The sequence below is a fragment of the Diuraphis noxia genome, unplaced genomic scaffold (assembly GCF_037042655.1).
Source record: "Diuraphis noxia isolate RWA-SAM2 unplaced genomic scaffold, SU_Dnox_SAM2 contig0003, whole genome shotgun sequence".
In the NCBI taxonomy this organism is placed as follows: domain Eukaryota; kingdom Metazoa; phylum Arthropoda; class Insecta; order Hemiptera; family Aphididae; genus Diuraphis; species Diuraphis noxia.
The window spans coordinates 15,924,532-15,949,591 of record NW_028301713.1 but is presented as its reverse complement, the minus strand read 5'-3'; the positions used below and the strand labels follow the sequence as shown (position 1 = coordinate 15,949,591).

The window sequence follows — 25,060 nt, the reverse complement described above, 5'->3', positions numbered from 1 at the left end:
TTCTTCGAACTGTAACTTCCGGAAACACTATACGAGATGCTAGCACCCACTCCTGAGACGAACAAAGACTTTTTAATTTTGTCAATATAACAGAACTGCGTCAACTGATAAGCAATTAATGCAAATTCAAAAAAATGTAACGATGGCTTATAACCTCATTGTTGATGACGAATATAATTTTAAAAAAAAATAAATAAAAAATACTAATTATGAATTAACAATATAGAAGAATTTTTAATTCCTGTATGGCATTGCTTAAGAAAAACAAATTTATTTTTAATTATTATCAATCGATGGTTCTATTAATAATAAGAAAATATAATGTTATGTATAGACATTTTGACTTTTTGGACTTGACAATTGTAATTTTATAGGCATAAGAAATAGTTATCAAAAGAAATAAGTACCTATTTAAAAAGGAAATAAATAAATAATTATTTAAAAATATTTTTGTTTTTATAAATAATAATTTATATTTTTGGACTTTTAATCTGACAATAAAAATGTGTCTTGGAATTTTTTTCAAATGTAATTTTTGTCCTCGGACTTTTCGTCCGAGATTTCACACAAGTATGTAATGCAATGTAAAAAAACACAAAAAATACGTACTTATAAATTGATTATTTTCATTTTGGTTAAATGTTTCTAAAAATATTAGAAAATTAGAAATAATATTTAGCTGACAAGATATTTATATGTAATATATATAAATAGATAGAAAGATATTGCAGATATACATGCAACAACCATACTATTCTACGAAAACAATTTAATGAAAGAAATATTATTTTTTTTTAGTATAACAACCTTAAGTTATAATTAGGTTAATAAACTTCTTTCTTCAACACTTTATGCAAGAATAGTGGTAATGCATTTTTTTAGATAATCAAGTCACGACACCATTGTCTTTTTAGTTTTTTTATGGGGATTTTCTGTGATGTATAGGTTGCTATTGAATCGTTTATAGTGAAGCTTGAATAATTAAGTGACGATGAGTAAATTATGATCAGAGTGAAGGGCATAATTGGAAACACAGAACGGATCTTTAGAGATATCGTGAAAAAATATAAAATGTAACCTTCAAAAATGTATGTTAAATTAGGACCATTGTATAGATTTCAGTGCCTGGTTGAGCAAGCATAATACGCTTAGCACTTTTTGGGATTTCCGTATGACCACTAGGTGCTCTTTGGAATTTTCACTTTACCACCCGTCACTTTGGGGTTCTATGCACTTTACCCCCTGGTGGACGGAAAAAGGTCGCACTTGAGACCAGCAAAACAAATTTATGATGTAATATCACTAGATCTATTTCATCTCCTTCTAGCTCCAATGAGTTATGTATTAATTAATCTTTAACATAACCATTATGAGTTAGAAATAATATTTAATTTACAGCATATTAATATTCGATAACCTTTTACGATTCACAACTACAATATTATATTTGGTTATGTTTTCATTGCGGTATAATGTATCTTTGCTATCCATTACACTTAGCTTAGATTAAACTTTCACAAGATTTTATTACCATTTTGTAACAAAATGTAACTACGTTTTACGAATAATACGTGGTTTATAACTTTAAACCTTATAGTCACTACAATAATATCACAATAGTATTGACTATATTACATAGCATATACCTATTATAGATATATATTAATAAAGTAATATACCTTCTTAGAAATACTCATTCGAATATTTTAGATAGGTATTTTAGTTATATGTTTGTTTTTATTTATATTAATGATATTATTCTTATATAAATCATTTAATCTCTTGACTCTTCTGATAGAAATAACTTTATAGTACTGACAAATAGCTAGAAAAGAAACGGTTGAGCTCATACTTATTACTACATTTTTAGGCTTATCTGCAGTATAATATTAAGACAATTATGATAAGGTTATTTGGATAACGTTCAGAATTTTGTGTGCAATTCAACTGTTATATGAATTCAAATATTATGTAGATATTATGTTTGTGTTCACGGCTGAATTTCATTGTGTGAGAAATCGGAAGTCCAGCCCGTTAACCATTTTGCTGACGACCTATTGATGCAATTAAATTTTTTTTTTTTTTTTTGGGGGGGGGGGGGGGTTCCGGCCTTTAAGACCATCCCACAAAACAAATTTCCCTCCAATTTATTCTATTTTCTGCTATTTCTCTCCAGTTTGATCCTGGATCAACCTCTTTAACATCTTTAACATCTTTCCTCACACAATAATATTAATAGCTGTCACCAACCACACTAACGACCAACCATTCAGAAGGCTGTAATCGTCGAAGCCGAGATACTTGAAGTAGGTACAGCGATTATTTTAGCACGTAATAAGTTCTATCGATGATACCACTTTTACCACTTACTCATGTAGGGAAAAGGTGACCATAAATATACTCCTAACTGAGTAATTATTATATAACCTAAGGAAAAAACCCGCCGTAATTAAATTTGAGTCCCGCGTTTGTCGGGTGCTAAAAAATATAATAAATAAGTAATAATATAGATTCAATCGGAGATAGGTATCCTAATAAATGTGGGCGTCCATAAGATAATAATAATATAAATAATCTTGCATATAACAATTACAATAAATAAAACAATAAAAACTAAATACTAATAATTCAACGATGCCGACACCGTTCGACCTCGAGATGAGGGTCGTTCTCCGACAGACAAACATAAATTTGATAACATGATATAACCTCAAATATTCTCCATTACCAACATAATTTTTATTAAATTAGCGTTATGGAAATTTTGTACTAAAAAGTAAACAAATTTTTAATCTGAATCGTTGAAACTTAAAAGCTCATTTTTAAGAATAAAACCGCTTAAAAAAAATCTTTGAAATTAAGGCCATCTAAATCCAACAATATTATAATGCTCTATTATTTTTACTTTTGTCATTATTGTAGACTCTACAAACTAAATGTTGTAGTAGATATATCTTTATTATAAATGAAATGTAAATACTATGGCCAAATACATTTATATTATGAATAAAATATAATTAGTATAGGGGGCACTTGAGCACACTTTTCCTAAAAATATCAGTAAAAGATCACAAGATTGATTTTAATCAGAAAATCATCACAAACAGTAAACTTTATCAGAAACGCTCGCTTAATCAGAAATAGAACACAAAATGAAATAAAACATAAAAAGATCAGTAAACTGTAATTAATCATAAAAAGATCAGTAAAATTGATTAAATCACAAATAGATCACAAAATGAAATAAGATTCCAATTGCAAAATCTTTCAAAAGAAAATTGAATATGTTATTTAAAAAAAATAAAAATTATAATAAACAATGGCAAACATAAATTCTATAAGAATATTAGAAAATATGAAAGTCTCTGAGCTTAAGTCAATAGCAAAAGAGAATAAACTTAAGGGATATAGTACCGATCTTATATCAAAAATTAGGAAAGGTCATACAATTTGTGATTTAAAAATCTCTGAGCTTAAGTCATTAGCAAGAGATTATGATATAAGATCAATTTACAAACTTAATAAAGAAAATTTAATAACAAGTATCATAAATAAAAGAAAGCAACAACCTTTTCGTAAATTTAAAGGAGATATTTTCAAGACTGATAATAGTTCATTAAAAAATAATCCGTTTCAGAAGTTAGAAAAAACATTTTTCACCGAAGAAAATTATTTTAATAGTTCATTAGAAAAAATACCAGAGGTTTTTGAGTTGATAGATGTAATTCAATTGAATAAACAAGTGCAAAAGAAATTTAAGATACATGAAGTTGAGTATAAAATTTGTTTTAGAGAAACTTTAATAAAAGATCTTAAACTAAGTAATACAAAATACAAAATTGATTATACACATAAAGCTCTAGAGGAGATGTTAAACCTTGTCCAAAAAAATTCAAATTACGAAAAAGGTGATCAAATAAATATTATAGTAATGAATCCAAATTTAAATAATACTATATCTACTGAAATGAAATCTGACAATTTTTTATCAAACTTAAAAAAAACAATTGGTAACATATTAACTTCAGCTGAAACAATTGATATTACAGAAACTACTTTTCAAGTTCAATTAGTAAAAATACCAAGAGGTTCAAATCGAACTAAAATAATAAATTTATCAGAAAATATAAAAACGAAAAATAGTATTATTCAGATTAAGAACAATGATAATTTATGTTGTCCCAGAGCTATTTTTGTTGCATTATCTACTCAAACAAATACTATTTTAGGATATGAATTCGATTCCAATACAATTAAACAATTGAAGATGGGTAGAAAATTTCAAAAAGATTTAGCATTAGAATTATGTAATATGTTAACAGAATATAACGAAGAAGGTTTTACATTGAATGATATTAAGAATGTGGAACTTGCACTAGATATACAAATAAATGTTATTTGTGCTGAAAATTTAAATACTTTAATTTATAAGGGCGATGATAAAGAAACTAAAATTTATTTGTATAAAAATGGTAATCATTTTGATGTTATTACATCAGCTAAAGGATTCTACGGATCGTCTTATTATTGTGAAAAGTGTGATAAACCATATAAAAATAAAGATAAACATAAATGTGTTAAAGAATACAATGTATGTAAATTATGTACATATTTTGGTACGAGATTTGTACATTTAAGTAGTATGAAAAATAGAATATATTGTGAAAAATGTAATAGATATTGTTTTAATCCAGAATGTTTAGATAATCATAATTATATATGTGAATATGTTTACAAATGTATTGAATGTAATAGAATAGCATTAAGAAATAAGGAACATTTATGTGGATATAGTGAATGTAGAAATTGTAAACAAGAAGTGAAAATAAATGAACACCAATGTTATATGCAACCTAGAATATCAAAAGGAGGTAAATGTATTGATCGTGATGATTGTTATAAATGTTATAAAGGTAGTAAAAAATATCAAGATTGTACTTACACAGAAAAATATATGTTTTTTGATTATGAAGCTCAACAAGAAATAGGAACTCATATCGCAAATAAAATAATTGCACATGATTTTGATGGAAATAAAATTATGTTTGATACAAACGAAGAATTTTGTAAGCATTTAATATCCTCTAAATATAAGGGTTATACATTCATAGCTCATTACGCAAAAGGATACGATTCACAATTTATATTAAAATACTTGGTTGATAACACTCTAAAACCATTTACAATTTATAGTGGTACAAAACTAATGTTATTAGAAATTAAATATTTAAATATAAAAAAATAAAAGATAGTAGTAATTTTATTCAAGCTCCACTTAGTAGTTTTCCCAAAACTTTTGGTCTTAAAGAGTTGAAAAAAGGTTACTTCCCACATTTCTTTAATACAGTGGAAAATAAAGATTATATAGGCGTATTACCTGATAAAGAATATTACGGATACAAGACAATGAAAACAGAGAATAAACAAGAATTTGAAAAATGGTATGATAGTAAAATTAAGGAAAATTATATATTTAATTTTAAAGAAGAATTAGAGTCTTACTGTAAATCAGATGTAGATATTTTACGAAGAAGTGGTTTAGAATTCAGAAAACAGTTTTTGGAAATAGCTAATATAGATCCTTTTCAATATACGACTATAGCAGGTGTTTGTATGTCTATTTATAAATCAAAATATTTGTTACAAGATACTATAGCTGTTTTTGATAAAGAAAAAAATGAAAAATATTCAAAACAATCGATAACGTGGTTAAAACATTTTAATAATAAAAATATCTTACATGCATTAAATGGCGGTGAAAAAAAAATAGCAGGAGCTAAAGTAGACGGATTTGATAATAAATCAAAAACAGTTTATCAATATCATGGATGTTTTTGGCACGGTTGTACTAAATGTTATAAAGATAGAGAAACTATAAATAATATAAATCATGCAACAATGGAAGATTTGTATGAAAAAACAATTGAAAGAAGTACATCAATAAAAAAAGCAGTTTATAATCTTGTTGAACAATGGGAATGTGATTGGATAAATAGTAATATATACAAAAAAATGGAAAAAGCTGATATAGCTGAACCTATTAATCCAAGAGACGCTTTCTTTGGAGGTAGAACAAATGCTACAAAATTAAGAGTAAAAAATACAAAAATGCGTTATATTGATGTGTGTAGTTTATATCCAACTGTGAATTATTATGATTATTATCCTGTTGGACATCCTGAAAAAATATTGAAACCAAAAGTATATGATAAAAATTGGTTTGGATTAATTAAATGTAAAATTTTACCTCCAAAAAATCTTAATCACCCTGTACTTCCAGTAAAAATAAAAATGGAAAAAAATGAAAAATTATTATTTCCATTATGTTATAAATGTTCTGTAGATCAAAATCAAAAATGTAATCATTCTCAAAATGAAAGGCAATTTATAGGAACATGGACAACAGACGAAGTTAATAAAGCTTTGGAAAAAGGTTACATTATAACAAAAATTTATGAAGTATGGAATTTTGAAGAAAAAACAACAGATTTATTTAAAGAGTATGTTGATAATTTTATGAAAATAAAATTAGAAAGTTCAAAACATAATTATAGTTCTAATGATGAGTATATCAAAGCAATTTTCGATAAAATGGGTATTTTATTAGATAAAGATAAGTTAGGTGATAATCCTGGTAGACGAGCTGTAGCAAAACTGTGTTTAAATAGTTTATGGGGAAAATTTGGACAAAGAAAAAATATGAAAAAAACTGAGTTTGTTACAGACCCACAACAATTCTATAAGATATTATTAGACGATAGATTAGAAAATATAAATATAAAATTATTAAACGACAATATGATACAAATGTGTTATAATTATAAAGATTATTACGTTGAAAATTTTCATAATACAAATATTTTAATAGCTTTATTTACAACCTCTAGTGCGAGATTAAGATTATATGAAATGTTAGATAAATTAGGTAGAGCAGTATTTTATTTTGATACAAATTCTATTTTCTATATTGATAATGGTTATAATAAAGTTAAAACAGGAACAATGTTGGGAGAATGGACTGATGAATTAGGTGAAAATGTATATATAACAGATTGAGCATCGACAGGTCCTAAAAGTTATTATTATAAAACAAACAATAATAAATTTAAAACGGTTATAAAGGGTTTTACTTTGAATTATCAAAATTTGTTAAAACTTAACGGTGAATCAATGATAAAATTAATTGAACAAAAAAATAAAGATAATAATATAGAACTAGAATATAATCAAATAACACGTGATACACTTACTAAAACTATAGTTAATAAAAAAGTTACAAGAAAATTCTCGTTTGGTTATGATAAAAGAATAATATTACCAGATTATGATACAATACCATACGGTTACAATTAAACGAAATTGTTTATGTTTTTATTTATGATTATTAAAATCATAAATAAATGTAAATAAATAAAATTCTCAATGATAATGATAATAAAATCATGGCCGGACATTCCGGCCACGATTTTAGATACAAAAAAAACATTTTATAGAATTTTGAAATAACAATTAAAATTTTGTTTTTTGCATCTCTTCGTTATAAAAACTCCCTTCAACCGCTTCATTGTTTAAATCTATAATTTTATAGGTTATAGGATTTGTGTTTAAAATTTCATTAACTATAAAAATTTCTCTTGTCCAATTATTACTGTATTTATTACCAAATGTTTTTTTATAAGCTTTTATTCTGACTCTATCACCCACGCTAAATTTTATTTTTAATTTAGGTTTATTTTTTGTATAAAATAATTTGCGTAGAACAAGGTCTTCGTTAGATTTATTTACTTCACAAGGTTTCATACCAATAGATCTATGTATATCATCAAAATTATATTCATCTATTAAAGATTGTAAAATGTTAAACCATTTTTTAGATTTTTGCATTTTTTTTTTCATTTCTCATTTTTTTGTTTAATGTTCTATTAAATCGCTCAATAATTGCAGATTTTTCTTCGTTTTGAGTATGATACATATGAATATTATATTTTTCCAAAGTTTGTTTAAAATGTTTATTTACAAACTCCAAGCCTTTATCAACATGTAGTTTTTTTGGTGGTTGATGTTTTTGTGATTTAGCTTGTTTTATTATTTCTTCAAATGTTTTTGAAACACTAATACCATCTTTATTTTTGAGTGGTAATGCCCATACAAATTTTGAAAAAGTATCTATAACAGTAATTATATAACAATAACCTTTATTTTCATTTGAATAATTTCTCATTATAACTAAATCAGCAGCCCATAAATCATCAATACCTTTAGTGATAATCCTTCTTTTAGGAAATCTTAATCTGACTGGTTTATGAAGTTCTTTAGCTAATAAAAATTTGTCTGCATTATTTGAAATATTTTGATTTATAGATTTATTGGTGACGGGTTGTTCAATTTCAGATGATGTTGTAAATTTACTTTTATTTGTTTTACAATCCAAACATTTTGTTGAAATTCTCCATCGACCATTAACTGTTTGCATTTTAATAGGATTTAAATTTCTTGTTCTTTTTTTACATTTAAGAAAATATATAGTTTGTGATAATTCATCGCTCATTTTATATTGCAAAAATTTTTTTTTTTTTTTTTCAAACGTCTGTACAGCACAGACTACTTCCACCATCGTTGTAGCACAATACAATGAGAAGTCGTTATTTGTAGACTCCAGGGACCAGTGAGGAGAACATTAGTGGGGTATTCCAAATACCCCACATCTTTCTTTCTTGTATTTCTCAGGAATATTATTTTGTATAAATTTTTTTTTTTGATTTTTCCAAAAATCTGTGGAAATAATTTTAGACTATCAGACTTCGAGGGGGACTTAAAGAGAATTAAAATTAAAAATGTTTAAAGCAAAAATGAACTTTCTAACATAAATATTACCGGAGTTATACTTAAATCAAAAATATGAAGTGAGGGGTAAACTTTTAGTATGTAGTGTAGATAAGTATATAAATAATATCTGTGCTGTTCCGACTTGATAATATCAATTATTAAATGAATTATCAGACTTTAAAATATTTAATAATAATAATAATAACAAATATTTTCAATTGAAATAAAAAATGCAAAAAATCGGTAAAATCATTCCCAGCTTTACAGATACCCGTTATGAAAAAAGGAGGCCGGAACTCTTTTACAGATATCTGTAAAGCTATCGTGGGAGGGAGAAATTATCCAAGTGTTGTTGATCGTCAACTACAGTTTTTCAGTAGAACTAGATAGGTGGGCGCCTACACCTATCCAATTTACTGTAAACGTCTTCAAAGCATGATTAAATTAGCAGGAGAATATGCGGCGCCACACATTCCCCACTAATTACGATCTTACTAAGAACACATTTAAAACAAACGCATTAACTGACCAGGCTACAACACTTGGACATGTATAATTGATATTTAAACACTATTTAAATAATTCGATAAATAAAAACCTCATAATATATATATATGTATATATGATAAGATATTCAATACCGGATGTTAAAAAAAAATAATCAGTCTAGCTACACAAACGTTGATATATTATATATTATTATTATTATTATACGTAATTATTCAGCTTATACTTATACAGTTATACGTAATTATTCAACGTAGTTATGTTGTTATGCTTAAATGTATGTTTTAATGTTTCGATGTTTAAAAATTTTTATTTTTATTATAATAAATAATAGAAATGGGAAATGAAAAAGTTGAAAGTTATAGTGATAGTTCTACTAATTTGATCATCGAATGTAAACATGAAAATAAACAATGTCTACGTGAAAATGGTAAATATGATAGTGATAGTGATAGTGATTATAATGAATATAATATATTTAACCTGGTATTATCTCAAATCGAACTACGTAAAAAACAGTGTGAAGAATATGAACAAGAAATCAAGAAACTTAAGAAACTTAAGAATATGCTTTAATACCGCAATGTGACAAAAAAGATAATAGAACAACGTGAATGTGAACGTGAACGTGAAAATCAACAACGACAACGTAAAAACACTAAACGTTGACGTGAACATAATTAATTGATTTACGTAGTTATGTTGTTATGCTTAAATGTATGTTTTAATGTTTCGATGTTTAAAAATTTTTATTTTTTATTATAATAAATAATAGAAATGGAAAATTTTAAAGCATCTTTAAATAAATGCGGCAACACTCAATATGATTTTGTAAAATTAGATACATTAGAACAAGGAAAAAAATATGAGGTGACTTTTTTCGAATATTTTGATACAGAGCATGGTAAAACAATAACTGTTGTATTAGATAATAAAATTAGAGTATTTTTACCAAATAGTTATTTAGATAGGTAATGATGAAATGACAGATGAAAATATATCATTATATAAAAATTCGTAAACAAAATTTAATCTTATTTATAAAGGAATGAAAAAATTAAACAAAGGAAAATCAATGCATTTGATTGATTTTGAATAAATTAGAAAAAAAAAATATATAAACTTTTATAAATGGTATTTATAAAAGTAAAAAAAATGGTTATATTCATTTACCACAACCAGAATTCAATGATAATAATAAATTTAAAATAGGTCTCGAATCAATGTATTTAAAAAGTTTAAATTTGATTAATATTGAATCAGATTGTAAAATAGAAATTAAACATAGAGAAATATATATAAAAAAAAGGTATATATAGCATTTCATATTTAAATAAATTAATTGAACGGGTATTTTTATCTTATAATAATAAAAAAATTCAAATTGAATCTCCTTGATATTATAAATTAGATGAAAAATTAAAAAAAAAATTTAGGATTTGAAAATACAGAAGTTGATTTTTCATTAGTTGGTAATACTTTAATGTATTGTCCTAGTTCTGAAGAAAAATATATAAATATAGATCAAGAATGTACAATTAGATTAGTTAGAAATGGTGAAATACTGAAGATTGAAATTCCAATAGGAATATACACAATAAATGAAATTGAAAATTTAATGAATTGTTATGATTTTCCTAAAATAAGTCTTGAATTAATTGATGATTTTTTAAATATTACAGCCTCAATCGGTCTAAGTTTTGATGAATATTTATCAAATTGTTTAGGTTTTGATTATATGGGATATTTAATCCTTATAAATAGGGTATGGCCTGATTCATGGAAACTAGCTCCTGATATTGAATATAAAATAACAGGATCAAACAAACCAATTTTTTATACATAATGTTTTTAAAAAAATATAAACGGTGTTATATTTAGCCAAACAAAAAAAATTGATAAAATATATAAAACTGAAATTGAAGGTAACTTCAATTGATCAATTGAATAGTTTATTACCTTCAAATATCAAATTACCAAATGATAATAATTTTATTAAATTAACTTCAAAAAATACTTGTTTGATAGACGAAAATTTAAAATTAAGTTTAGGGATTGATAATAATTTTTTATATAAACATGTAGGAGATTCTGAAAAATTAGATAATAATATAAATAAACAATTATTAGAAGTACATTGCAACATAATTTATTGAAAAGTCTGTTTCATCTATTGATGAAAAAGTTATCGAAGAGAAACATTTGTTTGTTTTTTATTATGATTTAAATAATCTTTTTATAAGATGTAATCCAATAATGTACAGACAAGTAAATGTAAGAACAATTCAAAAGATAAATATATATATTCTTGATCAAAATGGTGATATTGTTAATTTTGGTGATGATTTTATTGTTTATCTTGATCTAATTGAAGAAAAACAAAATAAATATTAAAATTATTTTTCAATAGAAATATTTCTATTGAAAACACAAAAATTTATTCCAGAAAGAGGTGGAGTACTATTATTGTTGTCAGAAAGACATGAAAATAATTCTCTTAAAAGAAGTGTAAATCTATTATCTAATTTAATCAGTAATAGATTCTTCAATTGTTCCTTTTTCAATATCAAATAAAAATTCATCATTTCTGACGATAAATACAAATTGTACTTTTAGGTAAATCTTCATTGAAATTCACATGTAAAATAATATTTTGTTTAGTTGCAGAAATATTTGTTGGTTGTCTAGTCATGTTTACAAGATATATTGTTCTAAATGTTTTAAAATCGATTGGATCATTATACATCAAAGGATGTTATTGATGAGTTTTATGAAAAGTTTTTTTTATAATCCATCAAACTATCATAAGCCTCACAATATTTTTCATTCTTAAAATCTAGATCTTGAGTTTCTTCAGGATAACGTCTTCCATTTATTTCAAACCTAAAATTTTTCACATTACAATGATCAAATTCACAAGGATCATGTTCTTGAGTATTTAACTTGTTTGTTTGAAATACCACACCGGCAAACAAAGGACTATTAAGACATTGATATTGAGTTGTTAAACCGAGTTTTATAGTTTTCCCTGATATATTTCTTTCTTCAATACATTGCCATGATTTAAAATTAAAAATATATTTTTTTTCTTGAGAAATTGTTTTTAAATCATTTAACAATAATACTTTATACATAGGATTGAATTCTAAAATTGAAATTCTAAATGTAAATTCATCAATAATAATTTTTCCATCTTCTGTTCCTATAACAACTTTTTTTAACAATGCATCATCATCTGTATTTTTCGTAAAAATTATTTCCATATCACCTTGGAAAACAGGATATATTTGGTCTTTAAACCATCCTAATCCGAATTGTGATAATTTACCCATAACATTAAAACGACCTCCACCTTGATATTTGCTTGAAAATCCTAAGTTTATAATTGGTCCGTTTGGATCCACAGAAAAATCTAACACACCTTTAATTGTACTAGCAACTCCTGGATTTTCGATTTCATCCAAGACTGTACCATGTTTTTTAACTTCAATTCTAGTAAATAAAAATGCAGGAAAATTATCAATTAGTTGTATTTTTGATTCTTTAGGATAATCTTTTCCATCTTTTTGCAAATATCTACCATAAATATAAAACTTTGCATCTTTAATGCTCAGAAAATCATCCATATTATCTATTCTAAAAATTGTAGTTTTATTAGGTGTATTAAGTTGTGAATTATTCAAAGGTAAAAAAGTTTTATATTGAGATCTTTCAATATATTGATCGTATTTTTTAAAAATATTATACATTATTATTTATAATAGCAAATAAATATATTTTTTTTTATATAAATGGATAAATTAATGGTAAAAAAATATATTGAAGATGATAGTAAAGAAAAATCTTTATTTGAAATACCTTCACGAGTTTTAGTGGTAGTAGGATCTGGCTGTGGTAAAACAACTTTGTTGTATAATATAATTATAAGTTATTGGATTCCATATAAAAATCTATATATTTTTACAAAAAATATTGATCAGCCAGTTTATAAAAAATTAAAAAAAATATTTGATGGAATATCTTCTATAAACATTCATTTTTCTGATGGTGATATAATATCTGTTGATGATTGTGAACCTAATAGTGTAGTGGTTATTGATGATTTTCTTTTAGAAGATCAAAAGTTAATAATGGAATATTTTATAAGATCGAGATCAAAGAATATTAGTGTTATTTATTTAACACAAAGTTATACTTCAGTAGATATAAAAACAATAAAAAATAATTTAACTGTTATAATTGTTTTTAATCAGTCAAATTATTATATTGAAAAAATATGGTCCGATTTTATTAGCAAAATTATACCATTAGACAAATTTAAAGACATTTTTAGAACTTATTGTAAAACATATGATAAAAAAAAAAATAAAAACATATGGTTTCATAACAATAGACATAATAAAAAATTTTATCTATGACAATAAAGGTAATGATATTTTAAGTATTGATGAACGATGAAAATTATTTTTTATGTAATAAATGGATATCAAACAAATTCAAAATGAATTTAAAAAAAATATATAACATTTGAAGACCAAAACAATTCCAAGGTCAGAAATAACTTAGAAAACGAAACAGAAAAAATGAAACAATTAATTCATCTTAGACAAAATTTACAAAAAACTTTCAAAAAATCAGATTTAGAACAATCCGAAAAAATTTAAATTTTATAAAAAAAGATGAAGATGAAAGTGACAACAATAACGCGTCCCCTATTCAGGGACACGTTGAATATACACCAAAAAATATCCAAAAAATAATTAATCTTAAAAAAAATTTACAAAATAACTATAGAAAAACAGTTTTAAACGATAAATATACATCAGAAGAAAAAGTAAAACATTATGAACCAATATTAAAAGCCTTATCAAATGTTGAATCATCTGTTAATGATGTTAAAGAGGTTGCTATTAAAACCGATAATGATATTCAAAAGATGATAATACCTACTCTTTATAAACCTCGTAATCCAGAATTATTACGACTAACAGAAGATCAAGATAATATGAAAACATCTAAAAGTTCTACACGAATAACAACAAATAAATCTCCTATGCCTAAAAATATAATAATATTAGGTGAAAATGCGCAAAAATATTTACCAACTTTACCAAATGAAGCTAAAGGTGTTAATCCATTTGGAATATATCATATAAGTAAAACTGATGAATTCATGATCGGAAAATACCCTATAATATTTGACTTGACTTTGATGATATAATTTTAAATGGAAAAATACATATACTAACCCCAGGTATGTGGAGATTATTAACTCATACAGATGTTGCAAAACCAGAATTTTATACAAAAGAAGATTTTGAAAATTATGAAAAAATATTAATTGAAACAGATTCAATATACCAAAATAATGATATTAACACAGGAAAACCTAAATCAAGTGTAAGTGCTAAATATAATGAAATGATTAAACCTATTTGGGAAAAAATTAAACTAACAACAACAACAAAAACTAAAGAAAATAAACCAAAAACATCAAAAAATGATAAATCACCAACACTGAAAGAATCACAAAGTTACCCATAGGAGAAGGTTTAATAAAATATACAAATAATCCTATTGAATTTATTTATATCGATAATATAATAAAAATAATTGACAGACTATATTTTAAATTAGCTGAAGAAATAGCGAGAAATTATGGTTTTCATAATGAAAAACTTGGTATTGTTCATTTGTTTAAACGAAACATGGAAACACTGATTGATGCTCCCAAAAAAGGTGTTGAATATTTACTACAATCTTTGTTAAATTTACCAAAAGAAACAACAAATAAGTTAGAATATAATATTAAACAATTAATTGACAGACTACATGTTATATCATCTGCAGAAAGACCGGGAAAAAACACTTATCATGATGAAAAACTTGAAATTCTTAATTTTTGTATTAAAAAAATAGAAAAGATAATTGATATTCCCGTTAAAGGTGTAGAATATTTAATGTCGTATATTTCACATTTACCAAAGAATATTATAAAAGGTTCAGGGTTTTTTAATGATTTTTTAAATTGTTCAAAATTACCTCCGATACATTGGCCTGGATATAATTATCTAGGACCATTTACAAATTTAGATGAAAATATTCCCCCGATTAACAAGTTAGACGAATATGCAAGAGAACATGATTATTTTTATAAAGATCATAAAGATACTAAAACAAGACATATCGCTGATAAAAATTTACAACAAAAAGCAATGGAAAGATTTTATGCTTCTGATAGTTCTTTGAATGAAAAAATTGCTGCTTTGACAACTGCAAATGTAATGAAAACAAAAAGATATTTAGGAATGAATTTAATATTTGAATAAAATTTAATATTTTTTAAATAAATATTTTGTATAATAAAATGCATTTTAAATTAACTGAAAACCATAAAAAAAAGTTGACTGAAGCTCATAACAAAAATTCTAATGCAACAATTCATATTGCTAGTGATAAAATATATAAAGGAGAAAATAAATATTATTTAGATCAAAATCAAATAGATAAATTAAAAAATGCCAAGAAAAAAAATTCTGGAGTATGGTTGGAGATTACACCGAAGCAAATTAAAGGTGGATTTTTCCCATTAATTTTACCTTTTCTAGAAGCTGCAGCAGTAGCTACTCCAGCTTTAATTGCATTGTATGATAGTTATAAAGATAGTAAACATAAGAACAAAATAGAAGAGGAAATAATTCGACACAATAAAGAAATGGAAAAAAATAAAGGTTCTGGATTGAAGACAAATAAAAAAAAAAATCGAAAAAATGATTAATTTCGATATTTAGAAAAAACATTAAAAATTATTCAGATTGTTATACAACTTTTTGGAGTAAAGTAAAAAATATAAATATCGAACCGTTAAGTAATTTTGATATAATAAAATTTGGAAATAATATAAAAAATTTTAGAGGTTGTTTCATGATAAATGAATTACCTGAAAAACCTTGGTTAAATGAATGAGGGATATTTAATTTAAATAATTCTACTCAAAATGGTTCTCATTGGGTTACATGGAAAAAAATTAAAAATTATAAAATATATTTTGATTCATTTTCGAGTACTCCTCCTCCTGAAATTTTAAATTATTTAGGTGATGATAATCTGTGGTATAACAATGACAAGTTTCAAAACTATAATGATCCTCCTATATGTGGACATTTATGTTTAGAATTTATTGACAATTATAAAAAATTTATTTAAATATAATATATTAAGATATTTTTAATAGAAATATTTCTATTAAAAAAATGACGATTATTTAGTTATATTCTAAGCAATTTGTGATCTGAATCTGTACATCCCATGCCAAGACAACAAATTTTAAAATTTCCTAAATCTTGAAAAACACAAATATCATGAAGATATTTGAATAAAAAAGTACCTGTTGTAATTATTAAATCATTAGCTATCTTACAAATTTCGAGCCAAGTTGGTGTTTCTAGCATTTTAGAAGCATAAGGGTTTCCATTTCCAGAAATATTGTGTCCATGATCGACAATTATAATATTTCCTTTAATAGGAATAGCATTAAGATTATATTTCATGATTTTAATATTTTTATTATTAGTAATATAGTATTCATATTTACAAAACTTAACAAATATTTTATTATTTAAAATTGATTTTTCTATTTCATTTTGCATTTCATTTTCTTGTAATTTATTAAGATGTTTTATAGATTCCATTGTTTATTATAATTTTTATTTTTTTTTAAATAACATATTCAATTTCTTTTTAAAGATTTTTCATTTGAGGATTTTATTTCATTTTTGTGATCTATTTGTGATTTAATCAATTTTACTGATCTTTTTATGTTTAATTACAGTTTACTGATCTTTTTATGAATAAAGTTATTTTACTGATCTTTTTATGTTTAATTACAGTTTACTGATCTTTTTATGAATAAAGTTATTTTACTGATCTTTTTATGTTTAATTACAGTTTACTGATCTTTTTATGTTTAATTACAGTTTACTGATCATTTATGTATAATTGCAGTTTACTGATCTTTTTATGTTTAATTACAGTTTACTGATCATTTATGTATAATTGCAGTTTACTGATCTTTTTATGATTAATTACAGTTTACCGATATTTTTATGTTTAATTACAGTTTATTGATCTTTTTATGTTTAATTACAGTTTACTGATCTTTTTATGATTAATTACAGTTTACTGATCTTTTTATGTTTAATTACAGTTTACTAATCTTTTTATGTTTTATTTCATTTTGTGTTCTATTTCTGATTAAGCGAGCGTTTCTGATAAAGTTTACTGTTTGTGATGATTTTCTGATTAAAATCAATCTTGTGATCTTTTACTGATATTTTTAGGAAAAGTGTGCTCAAGTGCCCCCTATACTACTAATGTAAATACTATGGCTAAATGCATTTATAATATAAATAAAATTTAAATACATAATATATTATTATTTATTATTTTTGTTTGTGTATTAATGAACATCATATGAGGAAACCACAGGGCTGGAAGTTGTTTAATGTATAATTAATAATTATATTTTATTATAAAATATAATAAAATAATAAAAATATACTGTAATGAAAAAATGTAGTAGTTGTTTATCCAATTCCTCATTGAAACGCCACCAATATAGTTTAAGTCTATCTGGTCTTTAATAATGTTTGTAATATTCTTTTAAATTTATTTTACTATTATTTATAGAACTATGATAATTGTTGAACCTACTTCAATCTATACCTAGGTATAGTTAATAAGCCACTGAAATTATTAGAATCTTATTTAGACAACAAAAAACAACAAGTAAGAATTAATAACACACTTAGTGATTAAATTACAATCACAACGGGAGTTCCTCAAGGGACAGTATTATCACCTATTCTTTATATTATATTATATGTCTCTTCGCTAGGACATTTAAATATTCACGGTAAACTATTCTCTTATGCAGACAATACAGCCATTCTTATATCAGGAGACAATTGGGACGAAGCTCATCTAAAAGCAGAAACAGACCTGCACTTGATAAATGCATGGTTTCTTAAACATAATTTAAGAATAAATTACACTAAATCAAACTATATTAATTTCACTCTAGACAAAAGAACCCAACCCAATTCAAATACAATTAAAATCCATGATATAGATTGTAAATCTAATAACTGTTCGATAAATGCAATAAATAAATCGGAAACTATTAAATTACATTTGATCAACACCTAAAATGGGATACACACATAAATTGGGAATTATACAATGATCTAAAAGAAAATGTAAAACCAGCAAAAACAAAAAATGTAAATGTTGAATTACTATTAAATACTAAGTAAAACATTCAGTAAATAATGATTCTATATTTCTATAGTCTTATGTAAAATAATAAAAACAACATTACTAACAAAAAATGCTAACAGTATAGTACAAAAAGGATAAAATAATTTTATTTTACATCAAATATCCTTTTCATCCATATTATTACCAATTTATTAATTAAACCACGCCGTGGTGTATAATACTGTATACAAAAATATATAAATATTATAAAAATACTTTTATTCTTACCAAAATATTTGATATAGATTTATAAAGAAAATGATAAATTTACATTTCGGACTTTTGGCATTAAAAATATAATCACATAATTCACGTCAATAAATTAAATGGTATATCAAATATCAGTGATATAATTTCAAATACGGAAGAGACTGTAAGCAAGTATAAGTATTCATCATTATCTATTGGATAACAAAAGGTATGATAAAATGTGTATAAATAATAAATTAGAATGGAAGGTGTATTAAGTATTACGTAAAAGAGGAATAAAATAGTATACTACCTAGTACCTAGTCCTACCTACGTTTTATGTATTTTATATTTGTATCAATGTATAATCATTTAATAAATTGTACAAAAAAAGTACATAATACTGTCGATGTTTGATATTAAAATTTGAAAGTGGCGACACTATATCGTACCGACGACGACCGGCCCCCTACCCGTTATTTGTACAAACTGTAGACCAACTATAATATAACATTGTATATAGAATTCGGTATTCCCCGACTACTCAAAATAATCTACAACCTACACAAGTATGCACAATAAGTAGATTTGACAATTGACATATAATTTAAGTTAGCAGTGGTTCTTGAGGTTAGGGAGGATACTCATTGGAAAAAAAAACCAGCAAATACAAGCTTATGATACCAAAGCAATTGGAGTTTTCTCATTTCATCACCCACATATTTAAGTGCTCAATTAACATTTTTTAATTAACTTCTAGAGTCTTTGAACATTTATAATAACTTTTCCATCAGAAAAGTTTAATACATTCAGATAGTGATATTTAATTTGAGTATATTGACTAGATAAATATATTTTATTATAAAAGATATCACAGATATATTATATTTATTAGTCAGTTTCAAATAGGTACATACTTTTGAATTCAAGTATATTGTAATCTGTTTTATTATCTGAAATTTTATTATTTTAGTATTATACTAATATATAATACATATTAAACACTGTGCAAATGTAATATATTCTGCTATATTTATAGCATTATTTTTTTCAATAAACTATAAATTATAATATTTATTATATTGTAATATTTTTATAATAAACTATAAACTATATTAATATACTATAATAGTAAAAGATACGTACAATATTGCTTTTTTTTATAAGTTGTTACAGTGACGCGGTAGGAATTTCGTTTGGATAGGTATAATATTATTTGGTTAAGCAGATTCATAACATAAGGTTAGGTTTTATTAGTATACATATTCAATATTTCGTAAATACATATCAAGATAACTATTATAACATAGACATGTTTTGGCCACGAAAGAACTCGCAACAAAAGAAATTCAATTCTAAATGTAGTTAGTAAAATGTATATATATATTTCTAACGATAAATATATTTCCAGATAGTTAGTAAATTTAATGACCAAAATAATTTATCTTTAAAATCAATTAAACAATAGACAATGATTATTAATATGTGTTATATATATTTTTAAAAATAACGTAATATAAATAAATCACTTATTAGTTTGTTAATTAAATAATCTTACCCTTAAATTCGCAAAAATTCTTTAAAAAACCTATAAAATTTTAAAATTTTCCAAATAACAATATGCTCGAGTAACATAAACATTCAGTTTATTTAATGAGTCATCAATCTTTATAATGAATCAATTGCATAGGGCAACTAAATCTAGTTTGAAGAACAAAAGACTTGTTAAATATTAAAAGTGGTTGTTTACTGTACCGGATCTACAAATTATGCAACCCGGGGTACAACATAATATTAACGCCCCTAAAAGTCACCAAATCATAAAAATGATGAGTTTAAAATTTGAAATTTGCGCCCCTCTATGATAAGCGCCGATAGATCCGGTACTGGTTGTTTATATTATTACGTTAAGAATCCGATATTAAACTATAATTTAAGAATACAAAAAGCACATAATATATCAACCTTTTGATTGTTTTAATCATGTAGAATATCATACAAATGAATTAATAATTACAAAACTTACGTAAACAAAAAACTAAAAGTAATATAATACATTTGTATTAGCCAATATTATATTATTTACTAACTACAAATTACTACTATTTAATAATTATTACATAATAAAAAACTATAAATTTCAACCATATCAGTTAGATAATTTTATATACGTTATTCTACCTTTAGACAACTATAGTATAACAATATTCATCTGCATAATGTACCGGAATTAGTTTATAATATGAATGTGATGAACAGAAGATTTTTATGTTTCCTCTAAAATCAATGAAATGTCTGTTTTTAAAAAAAATCGGTAAATATACAATTTTTACAATTTAATTATATTCTATACAAATAAAATATAATTATGGCATACATTTTATTTTTATTTAAGGTTATTATAATATAGTTATGTTTGACTTCAGTTTATAAATTATTTCTAGAAAATTTGCAATTCAATGCGGATAAACATAAAAACAATACAAAATAATCAAAATAAAATCATTATATTGTATCAAAAAATAATCCATACTTCGTCCGCTCGCCACATCGCCTGAAGTAGGTGGTATAGTAACTGAAATTGCAATAACTATAACTGTGATCGTTATTAAACTGTGCATTTTGATTTAATATAATAAAATAATTGTGAACGTTTAACAATGATTAAAATAAAAAAAAATGTTGCTCGATGTCTTTTATAAGCGACTTTCACCTAGTCCATACTCCCCCCCCCCCCCATGATAAACGAAATAATGTTCACAATAAATAATTCATTTTTTGTTTGTCATAAAAAGTAATCATATTTTTCTTTATTCGTTGGTTAATACTATATTTATTTTTTAACATCTGTGTAAATGAGGTGTATTTTTCCTAGAATACAATACATGTTACAACTTCTCACAACGACTAACAGTGGCGTGCAGTTTGAGAGTTGAGACTATTGAGATACACCTTTTATCGGTTTTACACGGCTGCCTTTAATTTTATATCGTAATATACAGTCTTGCAAAAAATACTTTTGAAAAAGTATTAAAATACTAATAATAGTAATCAAATAAAATAGTATTGAAAATACTATTATAAAATTGTATTTTACGAATACTCACAACAAATACAAGTATTTTTATTTAAACTACATACTGTATAACATGCATCTTTTATGTATTGGTACTTATATTATGTTACTACTTACCATAGATTTTAACAATTTGAAAAAAAAAAATTAGACGCAAAAGCATGTTCAGGTATCTTATTCTTATTGATACAATTAAATTACAAAAAAATAAATAAATAAAAAGTGGTATTAACCACTAATATGAATTATTAAAAAAAAATCCAATACATAAACCAAAATTGAGTGTCCATGCTCGTGATATTGTTAAATATGAAATTATATTTTTGTTAACACTTACAGATTAAGCCGATTTAATATTATTTTTATTAATGTCAAATTGTTGTCAAAAATAATTCATAAAACGAACCATGTGGTATTTAAATACAAGTATTTATATTATGTTAAAATACTTTAAAAAGTATTCTGAATGCTTAATAAATATTGTATTTAGAATACCAAAAAATTCTTCAAAAATTATTTTAATACTTGTATTCGAATACTTAACAAGACTGGTAATGTATAATATCTTGTACTTAAAATTACATAATTTTGGACTAAAATTATTCTCCTTATTGAATGGTTGGGACATTCCGACATCGCAATCGTTCATTTAGTTCTTTGTGGCATCCTCTCTCATGGTTAAATAATTATTTTTGTGGGTAAAAACTATCTAACTATTGTTGGTTATCATATAATATTGCTAGTAATATTAATGGTTAATGTCGTTACTGACTTATAATAATGTTCACGCCTTATAATAAAATGTATATACCTACTTCGAATGACTGCCTGAGGTGGGTTGTTAGGTACATAATGAATCTGATTTCATTGATTTGGAATTTATTTTATAAGTATCTTCATTTATTTTATCTTGGAAATAACAACAATATAATCAACATGGTATAACATATCCTAGATGACTGACTGTTTCCACTCAGAATCGTTTTTCGTATACTATGATATTATATCATTGAATTCCATTTTAATACCATCCATTACAGTAATCCACTTGTAATCTACTTTATAGCAGAGTGACATATTTTAGATACTGAGCAGAGCGATGAATGTATTGATTTATGTAGGTACACAAACTCATGAAGAATCTTGTAATTAATTTTCAAATCTTAGATTTAAAAAGATAAATTTCTAATTCAAAATAAATTGCGAATGTTAGTGATTTTTACCTATTTTGTCAAAATTCGAAATTTAAATACTTATTGAAAAAAAAAATTACTATGCATTTTTAATATTTTTGAACTGTCATAAATAAAAAAAAAACTCGAAATTACAACTTAATTTTAGATTCTGAGCGGAACGATGAATGTATTGATTTTACCATGATGTGTGTTTTTTTTTTTTGTCTGTCATCACGTTTTGGGGCAGTGAAAATGCTTAGATTTTTTACTTCAGTACCTCGTTCGATCAGAAAGTGAATCTAGTTGGTACTTTGGAGGGTCAAAATGAAACGATTCTTAATACTTTTTTAAATAATCGATAAATAAAAACTAAAAATTAAGGGAAAAACGGGAAATTTTACGCACACTCATTTTTCGACAAAATCGATTTCGGTTTTTGATGTAATTTTGAAACAAATGGCCATAAATACATGACATTTTCACCGAATGTTTATATAAGTATATTCTATCCACCATGCAATTTTCAAAAATTTTCGACTTATGTTGAACTATTCATAGGCATTTGAAATTTTCGATCATTATTAGTTTTTTTAAAATTAATATTGATAAAAAATTATTTGTTTGGTAGAAAAGCTTGAAAATTTAATACAAGGCTCTTAACATATTGTTACAATAGCAGTTGAAAAATAAAAGAAATTTATAGTCACAATTTTTTTTTATAAGCATTCAATGTTTGAATTTTGACAAAATACGTAAAAATCATGAAAATTCACAAATTATTTTAAGCTAGAAATTCATAAAAATTTTTTTTTTAAATCTAAGATTTCAAACTTTAATACAAAATTCCTTACAAGTTTTTCAATCTTTATCACTAATAAAAATTCCACCGGAAATTCAAATTAAATTTTTATGAGCATTTGAAATTTAAATTTTTACAACATTGGATTTTCACTTTTAGTGATTTCCTTATTTTGGTGTAACTCTAAAACAAATGATCGCAGATACATGAAATTTTCACTGAATGTGAAATTCAAAAATTTTCAACTTTTTTAGTTTTTTTTTCTATAAATATCGATAAAAATTTATTTGTTCGTTAGAAAGGCTTGAAAAATTAATACAAGGCTTCTAACATATTGTAACAATAGCAGTTAAAAAATATTAAAAATTCGTAGGCACGATTTTTTTTTTATAAGCATTTAAAGTTGAAATTTTGACTAAATGCGTAAAAATTACGGCAATGTTCAAATTATCTTAGATAGAAATTCATAAAAGTTTTTCTTTTTAATTCTAAGATTTGAAAAGTTGTTTAGCATATTGTGGTTGGTAACGATTTGTTACCAAACATATATTTAATTCAGAACGAAAAAGTATAAACACAGGTACCTGAACAAAAATATTAACAACCGAAAAAAAAATTAGATTAAAGGTACTATAAGTAAAAGAACATTTTTGTTTTACGTTAAGTTTTGTAGTTTGTATAGCAATACAAAAAAAGATACCTACTGCAAATCATTACTTCGCCAAATTTGTGAGAATTATAAATTTATTTTTAATATTTTGATTTTATATTATAAGAATTGCAAGATCTTGATATAGATATAGAAAAAAATTGTTTTCGAAAAAACTGATTTTTATCAAAACGTTGAATATCCACTAAATACTTTAAATTTTCATAAATATGTTTATGTTAGTATTTCTATACAATACATTGAATACACGGTCTCGATAATATAACTCTTTTGAGATTAAATTCAAATTTCCTCTTAAATTGTATGAATTCCAATAATCAATTTTTGAATCACGCTGTCCAATTAGTAATTCTAACATTTAAAAGTTAGAATATTGACGGTTTGATATCAAAAAGAAATATAAAAATAGTATAACATCGTAGATTAACATATCATATAATACCGATATGTTTCATTAGTTTTTTGATTTTATTATAAGAATTGCGGAAACTTGTGTTGTG

At 24.4% G+C, this 25,060-nt stretch overlaps 1 long non-coding RNA gene across 1 annotated transcript; it reads right to left on the bottom strand.

Annotated features, from left to right (window-relative positions):
* Window positions 1-608: 608 nt before the first annotated feature.
* LOC149056800 (uncharacterized) lies at window positions 609-20,796 on the bottom strand. Its single transcript, XR_016190690.1, has 3 exons — window positions 20,399-20,796; window positions 19,758-19,793; window positions 609-645 (listed from the first exon to the last, which is right to left on the bottom strand). It is a non-coding gene; the product is annotated as an uncharacterized LOC149056800 (long non-coding RNA).
* Window positions 20,797-25,060: the final 4,264 nt, after the last annotated feature.